This window comes from Tamandua tetradactyla, chromosome 12 (genome assembly GCF_023851605.1).
Source record: "Tamandua tetradactyla isolate mTamTet1 chromosome 12, mTamTet1.pri, whole genome shotgun sequence".
Classification (NCBI taxonomy): domain Eukaryota; kingdom Metazoa; phylum Chordata; class Mammalia; order Pilosa; family Myrmecophagidae; genus Tamandua; species Tamandua tetradactyla.
In genome coordinates this window covers 70202647-70222921 of record NC_135338.1, presented here as the reverse complement: position 1 = coordinate 70222921, position 20275 = coordinate 70202647, and the positions used below count along the sequence as shown (strand labels likewise).

At 37.9% G+C, this 20275-nt stretch overlaps 1 protein-coding gene across 1 annotated transcript in view; it reads right to left on the bottom strand.

Moving 5' to 3' along the window:
* The window catches only part of MYO9A (myosin IXA), a 401408-nt gene extending 381142 nt beyond the window's left edge, over positions 1-20266 (bottom strand). Inside the window, exon 1 of the mRNA XM_077123892.1 lies at positions 19826-20266. The gene's annotated coding sequence lies outside the window, so the exon portion shown is untranslated. The remainder of the gene's footprint in view (positions 1-19825) is intronic.
* Positions 20267-20275: the final 9 nt, after the last annotated feature.

Sequence of the window (20275 nt, the reverse complement as noted above, 5' to 3'; positions counted from 1 at the left end):
CAGCTAATATCATCCTCAATGGGGAAAAACTGAAAACTTTCCCCCTAAGATCAGGAACAAGACAAGGATGTCCACTATCACCACTATTATTCAACACTGTGTTGGAAGTTCTAACCAGAGCAATTAGACAAGAAAAAGAAATACAAGGCATCAAAATTGGAAAGGAAGAAGTAAAACTCTCACTGTTTGCAGATGATATACTATATGTCAAAAGCCCTGAAAAATCCACACCAAAACTACTAGAGCTAATAAACGAGTAGAGCAAAGTGGCAGGTTACAAGATCAACACTCAAAAATCTGTAGTGTTTCTATACACCAGTAATGAACAATCTGAGGGGGAAATCCAGAAATAAATTACATTTACAGTTGTAACCAAAAGAATAAAATACCTAGGAATAAATTTAACTAAAGAGACAAAAGACCTATACAAAGAAAACTACAAGAAATTGTTAAAAGAAATCACAGAAGACCTAAATAGATGGAAGGGCATACCGTGTTCATGGATTGGAAGACTAAATATAGTTAAGATGTCAATTCTACCTAAACTAATTTACAGGTTCCATGCAATACCAATTAAAATCCCAACTATTTACTTTTCAGAAACTGAAAAACCAATAAGCAAATTTATCTGGAGGGGCAGGGTGCCCTGAATAGCTAAAAGTATCCTGAGGAAAAAAAAATGAAGTCAGAGGTCTCATGCTGCCTGACTTTAAGGCATATTATGAAGCTACAGTGGTCAAAACAGCATGGTACTGGCATAAAGATAGATATATTGACCAATGGAATCAAATAGAGTGCTCAGATATAGACCCTCTCATCTATGGACAATTGATCTTTGATAAGGTAGTCAAGCCAACTCACCTGGGACAGAACAGTCTCTTCAATAAATGATGCCAAGAGAACTGGATATCCATATGCAAAAGAATGAAAGAGGACCCATATCTCACACCCTATACAAAAGTTAACTCAAAATGGATCAAAGACCTAAACATTAGGTCTAAGACCATAAAACAGTTCGAAGAAAATATAGGGAAATATCTTATAAATCTTATACTTGGAGGCAGTTTTATAGACCTTACATCCAAAGCAAGATAACTGAAGAAATAAATAAATAAATGGGAACTACTCAAATATAACACTTTTGCATATCAAAGAACTTCATCAAGAAAGTAAAAAGACAGCCTACACAATGGGAGACAATATTTGGAAACAACCTATCAGATAAAGGTCTAGTATCCAGAATTTATAAAGAGATTGTTCAACTCAACCACAAAAATCAAAGGACAAAATGCCTGAAGTAACTACTGCCTTTGATAATAATACTAAATGTTAGTGAATTAAACTCCCCAATCAAAAGACACAGACTGCTCTCAAAACAACTGATGGTTTAAAGAGGAAATCACCAGTGTAATTTGAAAATATCTTGAGGCAAATGAAAATACAACGTATCTAAACTTATGGAATGCAACAAATGGAATGCTGAGAGGAAAATTTATAGCTCTAGCTCTAAATGTTTACATTAATAAAAATGAAAGACCTTAAATCAGAAATCTAACCTAAAAGCTGGAAGAACTAGAAAAAGAAAAGCAAACTTAACCCAAAGTGAGTAGAAAGAAGGAAATACCAAAGATTAGAGAAAACATAAATAAAATAGATTGAAAAAAAAATGTAGCCTAAATTCATTAACTCCAGACTTCTGGCAAGATGGTGGAATAGGAGAGGCTGATTTCACCCTAGCTCCTTACAACGAGAGATGCAAGAGAAAAATAACCAGGACCTAGAGGGCCTTTTAGCCTACATACAGAGGCCCTCAGAGAAAAAAACAGAGAAACGGGGACAGAAAGAACAGGTAAATGTACTCAGTAACAATTCCACCTACCCCCATAACTACCTTGGGAGTTTTGCTCTGTAGCTGGGAGTACCTGTGGTGAAGTTGTAAGATAATAGACATGTTTTTCCTGCGCACAGATTCCACTTAGTCGAGGTATGGTGCCTACTCCCCACCCCTGTGACACACTGCTGTGGACATCTGTTTGTTTTTTTTCTAGCAAAGACTGAGGGGCCTTTCCCTGGAGAGGAGGGGGAAATGTAGAGTGGTGCCAATCTGACATCCAACTAGTAGAAGAGATTTGTTTGGGTCCTGATACCGCTTTCCTTCTCCCATGAAGGCCCAGAGACAGCAAGTGTGTATGGTTAGAGATGTGAAGCCAACTAAGCCAGCCAAGCTGAGCTTCAATGACTGGCCACTAGACACTGCACCCGAAATCAGAGACAAGTGGGCCTAAGGGAATGAGAAGACTCAAGAGTGCCATTTTCTGGGAAGAAGCAGAAAATAAGGTCTGACAAATTTCTTATCTGCCTAGCTCTCAAATAAAACCCTAAGTAGAAGTGCAATCCTCCCTGAGATTAGGGACTTGGTTTCAAGGGAAAGGACTGACAAACCAAATCCAAAAGGGGATCTTCAAAGCTAATACAAGTAGATTCAAAAATCTTAGATGAGGGAAGGAAATAAATCTGCAAACTAACCTTATTAAGACCTTATTAATCAAAGAAGACCTAAATAAGTGGAAGGACAGTCCATGTTCATGCATTATAACACCAAATATCTCTAAGATGTCAATCCTAACCAAAGCAATTTACTTGATTCAATGCAATCTCAATCAAAATTCCAATAATCTTCTTTGCAGAAATGGAAAAGTTAATCATCAAATTTATATCGAAGGGTAAGGGGCCATCTTGAAAAAGAAGAAGGATATTGGAGGACTCATACTTCCTGATCTTAAAGCTTATTACAAAGCCACAGTAATCAAAACAGCAGGGTACTGGCTCAAAGACAGACAAACAGAGCAATGGAATCAAACTGAGAGCTTGGAAATCATCCTTCACATTTAGGGCCAAATGTTTTTTGACAAGGAGCCAAAGTCCACTCAATTGGGAAAGACCCTTTCCAACAAATGTTGTGAGGACTGGGTATCCATGTGCTTGAGAATGAAGGACTCCTATTTCACATCAAAGACAAAAAATAACTCAAAATGGATGAAAGATCTAAATATAAGATCCAGGACTATAAAATTCCTAGAAAAAAATGTACAGAAGTGTCTTCAGGATCTTGTGTTAGGCAACAGTTCTTAGATTTTACAACTAAAGTACAAGCAACAATAGAAACAAAGATAAATGGTATCTCCTTAAAATTAAAAACTTTTGTGCATCAAAGGACTTCATAATGAAAGTGAAAAGTCAACATACTCAATGGGAAAAATTATTTAGAAACCACATGTTCAATAAGAGTTTACTATCTAGAATATAGAAAGAAATCTCACAATTTGACAATAAAAAAATCATAAATGGGCAAAAGTTGCGAGGTATGCAAGTAGGTAATGAACTTTGAGAACACTATGTTGAGTGAAATAAGCCACAAATGAAAAGACAAATATTTACTAATATGGACTAATTATAATGTGCAAACTCTGAGAACTGAATTCAAGAACACAGGTTATCAGACAATAGAAAACAGACAGAGATTGGGCAATCAACTATAAAGAAGTACAGAATGTTCAATAAAGCTTATTGTAAAGCAGTCACATCTATTCCAGAGTTTTAACTTATTTCTAAATTTAAAAATGCTGAGCTCTTTGCATATAACTTGATCATTCCGTGGAACTTTGGATCTCTGTGGGAAACCTGAGTCTCAGAGCTAGAGTTCTGCAGCTATGAAAGTCAGCATTATCCGATACAGCAACTGTTAAAGAAGGTGAAAAAGAGACCAGACTTCAATTAGAGACAAGAATGAAGCTGATCTGATTAAGACTAAGGTAAATCAGAATACAGGCTAAAGGATGACATTGAATGTATTTTAAAACTTCAACTTCTGTGTAAAACCAAAGGAAAAGATGTTTATTTGATACAAAATTTAGATTTTATGTAGCACTCTAACTAATTTAACCTGTATGGTCAGTTTATTCAAACAACTTAATTACATCAAACCTTGCATAGGGAATAAAATCTTGTTTTTTTTTATACAGGTTAATGTGATACTCCGATACATCCCAGTGTAACTTAGGGAGAAAATAAAAATCAATTTGCAAAGTCCCCTTGAGGGACTGGGAGGAAATATGGAAAAAACAAACTTATCAACCTGGGAAATTCCTGATATTCTCGAAAGCATTAGCAACTATCAATTTTCTAAGTCAAGCCCTCAATCTTGGGGTTTGCCCTTATGAAACTTATTCTTGCAGAGGAAAAGCTAAGCCTACTTGTAATTATGCCTAAGAGTCACCCCTAGAGAACCTCTTTTGTTGCTCAGCTGTGGTCTCTCTCTCTCTCTAAGCCAACTTTTGCAAGTAGACTCACTCTCCTACCCTCTATGTGGGACATGACTCCTAGGGGTATAATTCTCCTTGGTAATGTGGGACATGACTCCCAAGGATGAGACTGGCTCTGGCATCATGAAACTGAGAAAGCTTTCTTAATTAAAAGGGGGGAAAGAAAAAAACAAAATAAAGTGTCAGTGGCTAAGAGATTTCAAATAGTCAAGAGGTCATTCTGGAAGTCATTCTTATCCATTATATAGATATTCCTTTTTAGTTTCTAGTGACTTTGATAAATAGCTAAAAGGAAATACCCGAAACTGTCGTACAGCAATCCAGTAGCCTTGATTCTTGATGAGTGTATAACTATATGGCTTTTACAGTGTAAAAATGTGATTGTAAAAAACCTTGGAAATGGCACTCTCTTTATCCAATGTATGGGCAGATGAGTAAAAAAAGACCAAAAAAATCATAAATAAAAGGGGGTGATAAGAGGTATAGGATGTTCTTTTTATTTATTTTTTGGGGGGAGCAACAAAATGTTCTATAATTGTATGAGGTGATGAATGCATTACTATATGATGATACTTTGAGTTGAATGTATACTTTGGGTAATTACATGATATGTGAATATATTTCAATAAAATTGCATTTAAAAAATGGCCAAAAGACTTGACTAGACATCTCTCCAAAGAGAACTTACAAATGGCTAAAAAGCATATGAAAAGACGTCCACAAATAATGCAGGGACTTCCGGGTCAAGATGGCGGCTTAACAACGTGTGCGTTTCAGTTCGTCCCCCAGAACAACTACTAAATAACAAGAAACACAACAGAATAGCTCCTGGGGCCACATCAGTGACCAGACACACAGCATACCCCAGTCTGGACCAGCTGGACCAGCTGCGAGCCCCCCCAGAACCATGAGCTCCCAAAGCTGCAGCGGCCAGCGCCCCTCCCCCACAGGCCACTTTCCAGAGGGGAAAGGAAAGGACTTTACCAGAAGCAGGGACTGGGCACAATCAAACGCCAATTGTGGAACTAATTAACAAATTCTGACTACTAAAAAGAGGCCCCTAGCTTAGGTGAACCTGATCAAAGCGGAGGTTGCTCATTTTTGCCCCGGTGCCAATGGGGCAGGACTGACAGAAAAAGGGGGATAAAAAAAAAGAAGGAAACAGAGGTTTTTGTGGCTGTGTACCTACAAAGGCTTGACTGCCTCTGGATACAGCGGCAGGACTTTTCAGGCTGCAAATGCCCCAGGCATAGGCAGAAGTGAGCTCTTTTGGGGGCTTGTCTGGAGCCTGTGCCTTCCCCAGGGGAGAGGTGAAGCCCAACTCAGGTGAAATCCCTCCATCAAGGAATTCAGACCCCAGGGCTTGGTAATTTGAAGCCATTAAAACCAGCCTACAACCTCTCCTCTGTCTCCACCATGCCCCTAGCAGGGAGAGTCTGCCAAAGTTAAAGGTACCACATCATCTTATGCTGGCGGGACCTGCAGTCAGACAAGCGCCACACACAGGGCAGGATAAGAAAAACAGAGTCCAGAGACTTCACAGCAAAGTCTTTCAACCTGCTGGGTCTCACACGCAGGGAAAACCGACTCAGGTGACTCTTTCCTCCTGATAGGAGGCCAGTTTGGTCTGGGAATATCTGGCTGGGGTATATAATATCTAAGAAGACCCTCCTAAGTGTGTGTGGGGGAAAGGCACCACACAAGCAGGGCAAGAAACAAGAAAACAAGAACTGAAAAATTCTCCCCTGTTAAACAAAACTCAAGCTAAAGGTCCAGATAAAGCTGAACGGAATGTCAAAGAACAGATAGACAACAAATTCATCCAGCAAGAAAACCCTAGATAAAAGAAGTGAAAGCAATCTCCAGAATAAACTAATCAAGGTTATTAAATATCTAGACGCCAGCAAAAAATAACAAATCACACTAGGAAAATTGAAGATATGGCCCAGTCAAAGGAACAAACCAACAATTCAAATGACATACAGGAGCTGAAACAATTAATTCAGAATATACAAACAGACATGGAAAATCTCATCAAAAACCAAATCAATGAATTGAGGGAGGATATAAAGAAGGCAAGGAAAGAACAAAAAGAAGAAACTGAAAGTCTGAAAAAACAAATCACAGAACTTATGGGAATGAAAGACACAGTAGAAGAGATGAAAACAACAATGGAAACCTACAATGGTAGATTTTGAGAGACAGAACATAGGATTTCAAAACTGGAGGACGGAACATCTGAAATACGACAAGAAAGAGAAACTATAGGGAAAAAAATGGAAAAACATGAGCAGGAACTCAGGGAATTGAAAGACAATATGAAGCACACGAATATACGTGTTGTGGGTGTCCCAGAAGGAGAAGAGACGGGAAAAGGAGGAGAAAAACTAATGGAGGAAATTATCACTGAAAATCTCCCAACTCTTATGAAAGACTTAAAATGACAGATCCAAGAAGTGCAGCGTACCCCAAAGAGAATAGATCCAAATAGACATACTCCAAGACATTTAATAATCAGAATGTCAGAGGTCAAAGAAAAAGAGAGGATCTTGAAAGCAGCAAGAGAAAAGCAACCCATCACATACAAGGGAAGCCCAATAAGACTACGCTCAGATCTCTCAGCAGAAACCATGGAGGCGAGAAGACAGTGGGATAATATATTTAAATTATTAAAAGAGAAAAACTGCCAACCAAGAATTGTATATCCAGCAAAATTGTCCTTCAAAAATGAGGGAGAAATTAAAACATTTTCAGACAAAAAATCACTGAGAGAATTTGTGACCAAGAGACCAGCTCTGCAAGAAATACTAAAGGGAACACTAGAGACAGCTACGAAAACAGAAGAGAGAGGTGTGGAGAAGAGTGCAGAAAGGAAGACTATGAGTAAAGGTAAAAAGAAGGAAAATTAGATATGACATATAAAATCCAGAAGGCAAAACAGTAAAAGAAAGTACTAGGGTATTTAATATTTTAAAATTTCAACTAATGTGTGAGACTAAAGCAAAAAAATGTTTACTTAGTACAAATCTATACTTTGACTAATGCATCTCCTAATATAACTTATGTAGATAGTTGATTGAACACCTTAAGTACATGGAACTTTGTATAGGACATGAGATTTTGTTGGTTTTTCCAGGTGATGCCCTGATGAATCCCAGAGTGGTTTGATCAGTGAGTGGAAAAGTATTTGCAAAGTCCCCTTCGGGGAATGGTGAGAACGGGGGAAAACTCAACTTCCCCAAGTTGAGTTCTTGATATTCTCACAAGCAGTGTGGACAACCAAAGCTATAGGCTGAGCCCCCAGTCTTGGGGTTTGTTCATATGAAACTTAACCCCACAGGGGATAGGTCAAACCTACTTAAAATTAAGCCTAAAAGTCACCCCCAAGAGAAGCTCTTTAGTTGCTCAGATGTGGCCTCTCTCTCCAGCCATCAAAGCAAGCAGACTCACCACCCTCCCATTGTCTACGTGGGACATGACTACCAGGGGTGTGGATCTTCCTGGCAGCGTGGGACAGAAATCCCAGAATGAGCTGAGATTCAGCATCAACAGATTGAGAAAAACTCTAGAATGAGCTGAGACGCAGCATCAAGGGATTGAGAAAACCTTCTCGACTAAAAGGGGGAAGAGTAAAATGAGACAAAGTGTCAATGGCTGAGAGATTCCAAACAGAGTCGAGAGGTTATCCTGGAGGTTATTCTTATGCATTAAGTAGATATCACCTTGTTATCCAAGATGTAATGGAGAGGCTGGAGGGAACTGTCTGAAAATGTAGAGCTGTGTTCCAGTAGCCATGTTTCTTGATGATGACTGTATAATGATATAGCTTTCACAATGTGACTGTGTGATTGTGAAAACCTTGTGTCTGATGCTCCTTTTACCTACCATATCAACAGACGAGTAGAACATATGGCATAAAAATAAATAATAGGGGGAACAAATGTTAAAATAAATTTAGTTTGAAATGCTAGTGATAAATGAAAGCGAGGGGTAAGGGGTATGGTATGTATAATCTTTTTTTTGTTATTGTTTTATTTATTTTTCTGTTGTCTTTTTATTTCTTTTTCTAAATCAACGCAAATGTTCTAAGAAATGATGAATATGCAATTATGTGATGATATTGAGACTTGCTGATTGTATATGTAGAATGGAATGATGTTAATATTTTTGTCTGTTGTTAATTTTTTTAATTAATAAAAAAATTAAAATTAAAATTAAAAAAAAGAATCTTAATCGAATCCTGGTTTGAAAAAAATAATTTTAGGGGATAACTGGGGAAATTCAAATACAGACTATTAAATGTCATTAGGGAACTACTGTTATTTACTCAGGTATTGGTAATGGTACTGTGGAGATATGGAGACTATCTTCTTACAAAATATATGCTGAAGTATTTTGAAGTAAATTTGTCATATTTATGAATTACTTTCAAAAGGTTCAGCAAAAACATGTAGACAAAGATATAAATATAGAAAGCAATAAAAGAAATATGGCATATACGACCCAGCAATACCATTGCTGGGAATCTACTCAAAGGAATTAAGGGCAAAAACTCAAACGGACATTTGCACACCAATGTTTATAGCAGCGTTATTTACAATTGCAAAGAGATGGAAACAGCCAAAATGTCCATCAACAGACGAGTGGCGAAACAAACTGTGGTATATACATACGACGGAATATTATGCAGCTTTAAGACAGGATAAAATTATGAAGCATGTAATAACATGGATGGACCTAGAGAACATTATGCTGAGTGAGTCTAGCCAAAAACTAAAAGACAAATACTGTATGATCCCAATGATGTGAATCAGCATTCGAGAATAAACTTGGGATATGTCATTGGTAACAGAGTCCAGCAGGAGTTAGAAACAGGGTAAGATAATGGGTAATTGGAGCTGACGGGATACAGACTGTGCAACAGGACTAGATACAAAAACTCAAAAATGGACAGCATAATAATACCTAATTGTAAAGTAATCATGTTAAAACACTGAATGAAGCTGCATCCAAGCTATAGGTTTTTGTTTTGTTTTGTTTTGTTTTTACTATTATTACTTTTATTTTTTTTTCTCTATATTAACATTCTATATCTTTTTCGGTTGTGTTGCTAGTTCTTCTAAATAGATGCAAATGTACTAAGAAACGATGATCATGCATCTATGTGATGATGTTAAGAATTACTGATTGCATATGTAGAATGGTATGATTTCTAAATGTTGGGTTAATTTCTTTTTTTCCGTTAATTAATAAAAAAAAAAGAAAAAAAAGAAATATGGCATAATGTTAATTTTTTAATACAGGCAGTAGGTTTATTAGTGTTCTATTCTCTTAATTTTTCTATTTTTTTAAGCTTTTTTAATAATAAAAAGTAGAGGTGCAGGGAGATAGGAGGGGGAGAACTAAAAGAAGGTTGGGGGGGGGCCGCGGTGGCTCAGCGGGCAAGAATGCTTGCCTGCCATGCCGGAGGACCCCGGTTCGATTCCCGGCCCCAGCCCATGTAAAAAAACAAACAAACAAACAAAATATAATAAAAACAAGAAAATGTTTAAAGATGTTTCCCTTTCTTCCTTCCTTCCATCCTTTCTTCCTTCTCTGTCTTTCCTTCCTTTCCTCCCTCTCAAAAAAAAAAAAAAAAAGAAGGTTGAGGTACAAAACAAAGTGGGGAAAACATAAGATCTAATGCCCACAAGTCACCTGAACAACTTTCTACCTCAAAAAAAAAAAAAAAAATCCAGAGATTATTCAGCCCACTATCAACTGATCAATACAAGTAAACAGACTTCAAACAAAGACACACTACAAACAGTAATAGTACTGTCAATGATTTAAAGAGTGTTTGTCACTGGCAAATAGAACACATATTGTCATGATACTTCACACTGAATCAAAGAAGTACATCAAGAGAGTATTTATTTAAAATTTTTTTTTGTAAATTATGCTCACACTTAGAAGGACAGCTAGTAGTCTGTCCTTTCATGATATACTTCTATTAGCAACAAACTTTGATTAGCCATTTATTCTGAAAGCCACCCAATGAAAATCTTTAAATTCTTGATCTTATAATTGAACATAAGAAAGAGACACATTAAAGGGGAGAAAAAACACTAGTTGCATCTACGGTGTGCTCAGAGCTTTATATAAATTATTTAAGCCTAATGATAATCCAATGAGACCAGCTTTATCCCCATTTGAGAAATAAATACTTTGAAGCTCAGAAATTTTAAGTGACCTGCCCATAAATGACAGCTCATAAGGTTCCAGAAGGCTGGAAGTAGAATCCAGATCTATTGGTTTTAAAGTTCATATTTTTTTCACTTAATTTGACTTAATGGTTTATGACTGACAGAAAAGCTCACCTAAAGAAAAAGTACACTTAAAAGAACAGTTTAAATTCAAAGAGCTACATAATATTAGAATGTAAAAAAAAAAAACTTTGTGAAAAAGAAGCACATCTAAAATTATTGCTAGTTGTAAAAAAAGAACCAATTCTTAGTAAACCAGCTGTCTATGACATAGGACAGCTAGTTCTTTTCTCAGTGTACATGTGAAATTATACTCTAGTTGCCCGTTGGATGACCCCACTGCCAAAATATGCTAACAACATAATTCACATTCAAAACCTAAAGGCCAAACACTATTTGGCCTTTACATGTTTACTAAACCCTATTCTCTGCATGTTCACCACTAAAACTTAATATGCTATTTTCAGCAACTACTTTGATGCTTTTTGTATGCTTTTCTAACACTCTAAAATGATGGCATTAAACTTAAAAACAAGAATCCTACTTAAACACAAAATTCCACAGAACTGAGTTATAAAAATTAGAAAACATCAGAATTAGATGATTTTTTTTTAATTAGAGAAGTTGTAGGCTTCAGAAAAATTATGCATAAAATAGAGTTCCCATACATCACCCTCACACATGCAGTTTTTCATATTTTACCATTTGGCATTAGTGTAGTAACTTTGTTACAACTGATGAAATTATTATACTATTAACTTATAGCCCAGAAATTACATAAGGGCTCAATGTTTGTGTTTTATGGCCCTGTCTTTTTTTAATTTTTATCCTAGTAACATATATGCAACCTAAAATTTCCCCTTTTAACCACACTCAATTATACAATTCAGTGATGTTAACTACATTCACAATGCTTGTGCCACCATCACCACCACCCACTGCCAAAATTTTTCTAACACAAAAAGATACTCAGTACCAATTAAGCATCAACTTCCCATTCCCTACACACCATATCTAGTTTCTGAGTCTGACAATCGGCTTATTCCAATTATTTCATATCAGTAAGATCATATAATATTTGTCCTTTTATATCTGGCTTATTTCACTCAACATGATGTCTTCAAGGTCCATTCCATGTTCGTGCATGTATCAGAACTTCATTCCTTTTTATAGCAGAAAAAAATATTCCATTACATGTATATGCACATTTTGCTTATCCATTCATTGGTTGATAGACATTTGGATTGCTTCCATCTTTTGCTAACTGTGAATAATGAACTATGGACATTGATGTGCAAACATCTGTTCAAGTCCCTACTTTTAATTCTTTCACCTAAACCTACTATGTGAGATGGCTGGGCCATATGGTAATTCTACAAGTAACTTTCTGAGGAACCACCAAACTCTTTTCCCCAGCGATTGTACCATTTTTTCCACAAACAATGAACCAGGGTCCCTGCTTCTCCATTCCCTCTCCAACACTTGTTATTTTCTGTTTTGTTTTTTTAATAGCAGCCATCTTAATGAGTGTGAGTGGTATCTCATTTGGCTTTGATTTCCATTTCCTTAATGTCTAATGACATTGAGTATCTTTTCATGTGTATACTGGCCATTTGTACATCTTCTTTGGAGAAATGTCTATTCAAGTCTTTTGTCTCTTTTATAATTGGTTGTATTTCTGTTGTTGAATTATAGGATTATTTTATATATTATGACTATGAAACCCTAATCGTACATGTGGTTTCCAAATACTTTCTTCCATTCTGTAGGTTGTCTGTTTACGTTCATGATAAAATCCTTTGATGAAGTCTCATTGATCAATTATTTCTTTTGCTGCTCATGCTTTGAGTGTAAAATCAGTTGTCTACTACAAGGTCCTAAAGATGCTTCCCTGTGTTTTCTTCTAGGAGTTTTATAGTTTTGGCTCCTGTATTCAGGCCTTTGATCCATTCTGAGTTTATTTCTGTATATGTTGTGTGGAGTAGTCTACCTTCATTCTTTTGCATACAGATATTCAGTTTTAGTATTAAGTGATTTTGAACTTATCCATTGAATAAAGGTTTCTCAAAGTTATGTATCTTTCTATAGGATACCTATGCCTCTTGTATGTCTAAAGATACAGGCAAGGGCGGGCCACGGAGGCTCAGCAGACAAGAATTCTCGCCTGCCATGCCAGAGGACCTGGGTTCGATTCCCGGTGGCTGCCCATGTTAAAAAAAAAAAAAAGATACAGGCAAAATATGTAGAATTGTCTATGTGTTCGAGTTTTCCTATTTAAAATTAAATACTCTGGATTGGATTAGTAACCAGAAGAGCGTATGAGGTGGCTTGCAAAGGTGTGCTAGTAATATTCTCTTTCCTGATGTGGGCGCTAGTTACAACGGTGTGTTCTCTTGGTGAAAAATCACTGAACTGTGTAATTTTTGTTTATTTTATAACTTAATTAAAAACCTACATAAAAAAAATCTCATTCTAAAAGTCTATCTAATTACAGAGCACAGATGCCATCCTTGTCACCAAAGAAGCTACAGCCTAGTGCAGAAAATAGGCAAGTAATTAGGCAATTTCATTAGAAAACTATGATATAAGCACTATGTGTTACAGGAGCACACAGGAGTGGCACCTAACTTAGTCTGCAGGGGATAAATGAAAGTTTCCTGAAGATACAATTGAACTGAGTCCACAAGGTCAGTTAGGAGTGGGCCAAATAATGAAAAGCAAGAGGGGAAGCCAGCAAAATGGAATAGCAAGTGTTTGTTTGTAAAAATAAAAAATAAATATATATAATCACCTATCTTCAAATAAAAGAACAAGGGGTTAAGAACAGCAAGTGCAAAGATAAGACAGAAAGCACCTTGTATGAGAAGAAACCTAAATTCAGTAAGAGGAAACCACAGAATTTAAGGGAAAGCTAAGGAACCAAGAGAAGAAAAGCTAAATAAGTAAAATAGATCATGAAGGATTTCATATACCTATCTTCCCACAGAGTTTATACTTTATCACGTGTACAGTGAGAAAGTTTTCACTAAGAAAGGACAGAATTAAATTTGTACTTGTACTATACATACACACATCAGTTATGGTGCCTGCCCATGCAGGCTCAGAATCCCATTTTATTGGCTCAGAATCCCATTTTTCTGAACCTGTACACTGCCCATGCTTTTCATCATTATGATCCTGCCCACACCCATATGTACATATACAAACGTGGCCAACAATAAATAGCCAAGAATGGCCACAGGACCCAATACTCAGGCTTGCTACCTACCCATGAGAAAAATAACTGAGTCAGAGACACTGTTTCTTGGAAATTCAAAACAGAAAATTCTAAGGAGAAGGAAGAAGTTAGCAACAGGGGCTGAAGCTAAAAAGGCAGCCAGCAGTAGACAAGATGCTGACACAGGAGTGACACAATTGTTATAAGGAAGCAGAAACTAGAAATAAATGAAATATATAAAAGTTGGAGAAAAAACTAGATTAGAAAGAATAAGCCACAAACAAACAGAATAGCTAAAACAAGTCAGCAATAGAGTACTGGAGTGCAGTCCATCTTCTCCTGCTTCCAGCTTTGTTCATTAGGCTCCTGTTCTTGAAACCAAGTTGTTTAGGTTTTCCTGGGTTTCCCTGTGCATGCTTCCTTTCAACAAGGACTACATTACTTAAGGTAACTTGAGTCTCCTCCATGCAATTGAAAGAACCTAACGAAAAAGCACTTTAGAACATTCACTCAGACAACAGGGCAGAGAATGAAACAGTAGTGAGGGGCAACGGAAGCAGAAGAGAGAAGTAAAAAAGACTACTTTAAAAACATTATAGAAGCCTAACAGATATTTTTGTATTAAAATAAGGTTAAAAATAGCAATAAAGAATGGATTTAAAATATCATAGGGGAGAATATACAGGTAGTAAGTTTAGAGGAGTCAAAGATAATTCTCAAGTTCCTGAAGAGAAAGTGGTGCCATTTCACCAAGACAGGAAATTAGGAGGAAGAAAAAATGTATTGCAATTTCTCTCTCTCTCATCTTTTCAGGGGAAGAACAGCAAGGAGAATCAAAATGAGTTTTGTTTTATATGTGTTTGGACTGAGGTACCTGGGAACCTCATGGATACAAACAGAGATGTCCATTAGACAGTGATTTACAAGGATCTGGAGTAGAGACAAGCACTCTAAAAAGCAGCTCTAAACTTAGAAATCAATATATTCAGTTGTTGTCATTTCAGAATACATCTGAAAATTCTTTACTCTTTCCTCCCATCAAGAGGTGGAATCTTTCCTCTACCTTGAATATGAGCTGGCCTTATTTATTCACTTCTAACTAATAAAATAGGGCAAGATTGACATCTGAAGCTCACTCATAAATAGCTTCCATGTGGTGCTCTCTCTTAGGTCACTCATCTTTGGAGTGCTATGCCACCTTGTAAGAAATCTGGCTACTGTGAGGCACTATGCTGGAGGGACTATAGTGAGAGAAAAAGAAAGTGATGCCTCCAGAAGTTTCAGATGTAGCACCCCCCCCCCCATTTGAATCTTCCCAGCCCATGCGCCAAACATGAGTGATGAAGCCATCATTACAACTCGAACTGCCACAACCTCAAGCAAGAACTGTCCCACTGAGCCCTAACTAAATTGCTGAACCACAAAATGGTGAGCAAAATAAATGGTTATTCTAAGCTGCTACATTTCAGAGTAACTTATTATGCAGCAATAGATAACTGGAAAAGCAGATGAAACCACAAAGGTGTAGATACGATCACCCAAGAGTAGATCAAGTGTGAAGAAAAGTAAACTAAGAATAATCCTTAAGGAACACCAAAATTTAAGGATCAAAAAAAGAAAAGAGAAAGAAAAAACAGTAGTGAGCTAATTTACTCCTCCAAGGGAGCAGAGTTCAAAGACGGCACAGTCAGTAGTCAAGTTAAATGAGGTCTAAAAAGTGTCTCCTGGAGTTACCATCAGCAATCTTGTTGAGAATGCAGTTTGGGGGAACAATGAGGACAGGGAAAGAAGTCAGATTACAGCAGAATAGGGAATAAACAGAACATGATGTTAGTTAACGTACTCTCAAAACGTAGCTCTGAAGAGACAGAACCAGGACAACACCTACAAACAGGATCAAAAAGGGATTTTCTAAAACATGGGACAGTTTCAAACACATTTACATACTAAAGAGAAAAACCCAGTACAAGGGAAAAGTTCAATATAAAGCCAAGAAAATGAACAACTGAACACTGTAAGACAGAGGAAGGGGGCTGCTACTACCACTGAGATGGAAGGAATGTAGATAAGGATACAAAAAAGCAAGAGGTTAAAGAAATTTAAGTACATATCTCTGCTTAGGGAATCTACTTCTTCACTTAAGAACTTTGTCTAATAAGTAAGAAACTAATGATGTTCACTCAAAAAGTGAGATTCTAAAAAGTGGTATTAATAGAGATCCAATCCACTATACAACCTATTTGATGACAATTAGCAAACTCTCTTAACCTTGCCTGCCTTTATTTTCTCCCTTTAAAAACAGAAATAAAAGTACTAGCCTGGTGCCATGGTGGCTCAGTGGCAGAGTTCTCGCCTGCCATGCCAGAGACCCGGGTTCAATTCCCGGTGCCTGCCCATGTAAAGAAAAAAAAAGAAAAAAGTACTAGCCTATCTTTAAGAAATAGTCTGAAACTGTCTGTACAAAGCTCTTTAGAAACTCAAATTTTATAGCCATTAGATAATTTAAAGATAATATTTTTTAAAACTAAGTTAACATAACGTAAAATCATGCATAATAAAAAACTTAAGATCCTCTCACTGCTACCTATCATAGCTTGTCAAACCCCAAAAAAACCATTCCTGCCAATCCTAAAGAACACCCAGGGTTCCATGCTCTAGAGTAACTTTCCAGAAACCTACAACCTCCAGATTGGTCCCTGGGCCAGATAAGACCCGAAATTCAGAGGCGCCAGCCTCTTCAGAACATCAAGGTTAGTTCCATCCCCCATTCCATTATCGACAACCCCTTACAACATGAAAAAGTTGGAATGGGGATAGCCCAAATAACTCTGAAGAGTGAGAGAAAGATCAAGGTGATGGTGGAGTTATACAGAGAAGGTAGGGTTTAACAAATGAGTATGACTGCTGAATCATTATACTGATATTTCTTTTAGTCTCCAGTATCTTAGGGCAGCTAAAAGTAAAAACCTAAACTAGTGGAACTGTAACCCATATCAACTCTGAAATCTGTTCTCTAACAAATTGTTGCAATGTGCTTTGAAATTTATTGCTTTTTTGTATACATGTTATTTTCACAAAAAAGAAAAAAATTGATTATGATGATAAATGCACAGGTATATGATACTGTGAACCACTGATTGTACACTTTGAATGATTACGTAGTATATAAATACATCATAAATATCAATTTTAAAAATAAAAAAAGCTTAAGATCCTTGACAAACCAAATTTTCAAACCTCTGCACTTCTCTGCAAATAGTAAGGACTGAACAAACTTCTACATAGTATAATCCAAATGATTAGGAAAGAAGTGTTTCATATTACCAATCTCAACCAAGGTTTTACTTATATTTTAATCCAAATTTACACCACTTTGTCATGAACTAGATACCACCAATATCAGTAAGGAAAAAAACTGTCATATATTAGTCACTGAATTTCATTACTGATCCTTAAATTCTAGCAAGATTTGTAAATAATAATAATAATATAATTTACTAGCTTAGACCTAAACTTTAAATGTTGGGCTTCTGTCCATTCTTTTCTCTTCTTGTCTCTACCTTTTTGCCTCTAAAATTTATTAGTGACAATCCAGAAACCGATACTGAGCTTCAGCTACAAATCCAACTGCCAACTGAAAGAATCATAGTCATATAAACTCAATATGTCAGAAACCAAATCCCCTCTATCCCTTCTCCGTTATAAAATAAAAATATTTATTGAATTTTTCCCACTCCTCATTCATGTGGAGCCACACCACAGTGAAAGGTACAAGCTAGAAACTTAGGTCTTATTCTCAATGTACCTTCTCTCTAACCACAAATTCAATCAAATCACCAAGTCCTATTAACTGCTATTATCCAAGTCCAGACCCACCATCATCATTTCCCTGGATTACCCTCCAAGTATCACTGCTTTTAGCCTTATTCTACCTTCCAATCCTACACTCTCATTGCAGCCAAACTGAGCTTTTAAAAATGCAAATATGAAAATTTCAATCCTTTACTTTAAATCCTTCAATAAGTTACATGATAAATGTTATAATCATCATCAAAGCTAATCACACTACAGAAACTCAAGGTAGATGTGAAATTTAGTTACATACTTTTTGGTAGGTTCATCAGGAAAATTTTTCAAATCACCAAAACTATTTAAATATACGTATAACTGCACACAGTTTTTCTTTTTTAAAGAAAAGCACACAGCATTGTTTGTAAAAACAAAAGACTGAAAATAACCTCAAGCAAGTCCACCAAAATGGAAAATTGTACCATGCAACCACCAAATAAGGCACTTCCATATGTATTGTTACTGAATGATCTGTAAGATCTATTAGGTAAAAATTTAAAAGCTGTAATATAACAGAATGTATAGTATAAAACCATTTGTGTGGTGGTGCATGTGCATATTTAAAAATATACATGTTTAGGCTTGTATATGCTAATGTACCAGGAAACATACACAAGAAGCTGGAAATGATGGTTACCTATAAAGAGGGAGACTATGTGGCTGGAGAATAAAAGAGAAAAAACTTTTCACTATATATTTTTTAGAAACTTTTCACTTTTATACCATGTCTAGTTAACACCTATAAAAAATATGATCTTCACTCTCCTCAATCTCTCACACACATACAATATAAAAATGTTAAAAGTAACACTAAAATTTTAAAAGTACCACCCTCTATACGTCATCTCCACGGCTTTTTAAGGAAACTGCTTAAACATGTGAACCTTAAAATCATGCACTAATGATCTGATACAACATTACAGTCCTTTTTTGACAGATCTATGTTTTATACTATTAAGAAGGCTGTTAATAATGACCTCAATGGACATAGCACGATTTTTATACTTGCTCTTGGAGAAGCAAGACAGCAGCACCGGGTAGCAGAGATTTATTATCACACTGACATTAAAATCCTTAAGGATTAATGAAAATTGCAAATCCTATTTTTCCAGCAAATCCAGAAAACAGCAACAAAAGAGTCCCTATACCCTTCAAAAACAGTACAAAAGATCTGTAAAAATCTACAAGGTAGTGAAGTAAATGATACCACATAAAACAGAGTTACATCAATTAGTATAATGACTTAATCCTTACAGAGGCCCCTAAAATGTCAGATCTGGACTACCACACACTTCCTATAGAAGAAACAAAATAAGGAGCAGGCTGTGTGACCTTGTAATGGCACACACACACACACACCCTGATCTGTGCTTCCAAGCCCTTCTCTTTTCCTCCCTCTTTAGAAGCCAGCCCAACCCCTCCAAGAACGGTCTCAATCGGTCCCTGTAAACCTCACTGTGGGAATATACTAGGCTTAACAATTAGCCCTCCGGTTCTCTCTCAACCAAAGAAAGGATCAGACTGAGAATAACAAGGTTTGTCTGAAGAGAGAAAGTCTGTGAGAGAGGATGCAATTACGGGTAAGGGAGCCTTTACCCTTAACTGGCGGTAAGTCGGGGATGGTATCTAAAGAAGAAAGGCTGACACTGCATCTACAAGGAGGAAACTGCATCACGAAATAGACTATCTGAAAGCCATGACTGATTGGGGATGAGCCTGACGGTGAGCGAGCTGTGAGGGGATCTGCTGGGAGGGATCGGGGCGGGGGGAGGGCAGCGACGCATCTGTCTTGCAGGAGGGGGTCGCAATGGATTAGAGCGCTGCCGTGACTGGGTCTCATGGGATTTGTGGTCGCGTCAGCTCATGGGAGGACTGTAAAGGAGTCTAGAGACCCCATTAAAGGTCCTAAGGAAGTCTGAGGGGGTTCTAGCAGGGTCGGGTGGGGGGAGCGTGACAGAATCGCCAGGGAAGCTAGAGGGCCAGCATGATGTCTAACCAATGGGAGATAGGATGGCTGTGGTCTCCTGGGGATTGGAGACCGCGACCGAGTGTCTGAGTGGCTCTGGGGCAGAACCGCTCGCGGGGCGTCTCCTCTGGGACGGGGCGGGACAGACTGCAGGAGCCAAAGAGGGAGACTGGGACGTGGGCCGGGCCGGGCAGCAGGGCCTCTGGGCGGCTAGGGCGGGTCTTACCTCGGGTTTCGCCGCTGTGGCCACCACAGCCCCCTCCTCTTTGACGAAAGCCACTTCCCACTCGCGGCCCCAGGGTCAGGCCAGAGGAGGCAGCAGAAGCTGAGGACACCGAGGTTCGGATGATTCCAGGAGAGAGGGCCCAGCAGCCTCAGGGTCCGAGCGAGCTGCCGCCGCGCATCCCCGGCCCTGTCAGAGAGGCTCCGCCCGGCCTAGGCAGGCACATCCCCCGCCACACCCCACCCAGAGAGCACGCGTTGAACCGCCACCTCAACCGCTGTTGCTCCTTCTCCCGGTGTGCGGAAACCGCCTCCACCGCTTCTCACGATTCTGGAGGGACTCACAGCAGCCACCGTCAACCGTCACCGCGTCCCTAGCCAGCTGGGGTTCGTGCACCCCCTACCCCGCGCACGAGGCCCCGCCCAACGCAACTCCGAGGCTCCAAGCGCGCGC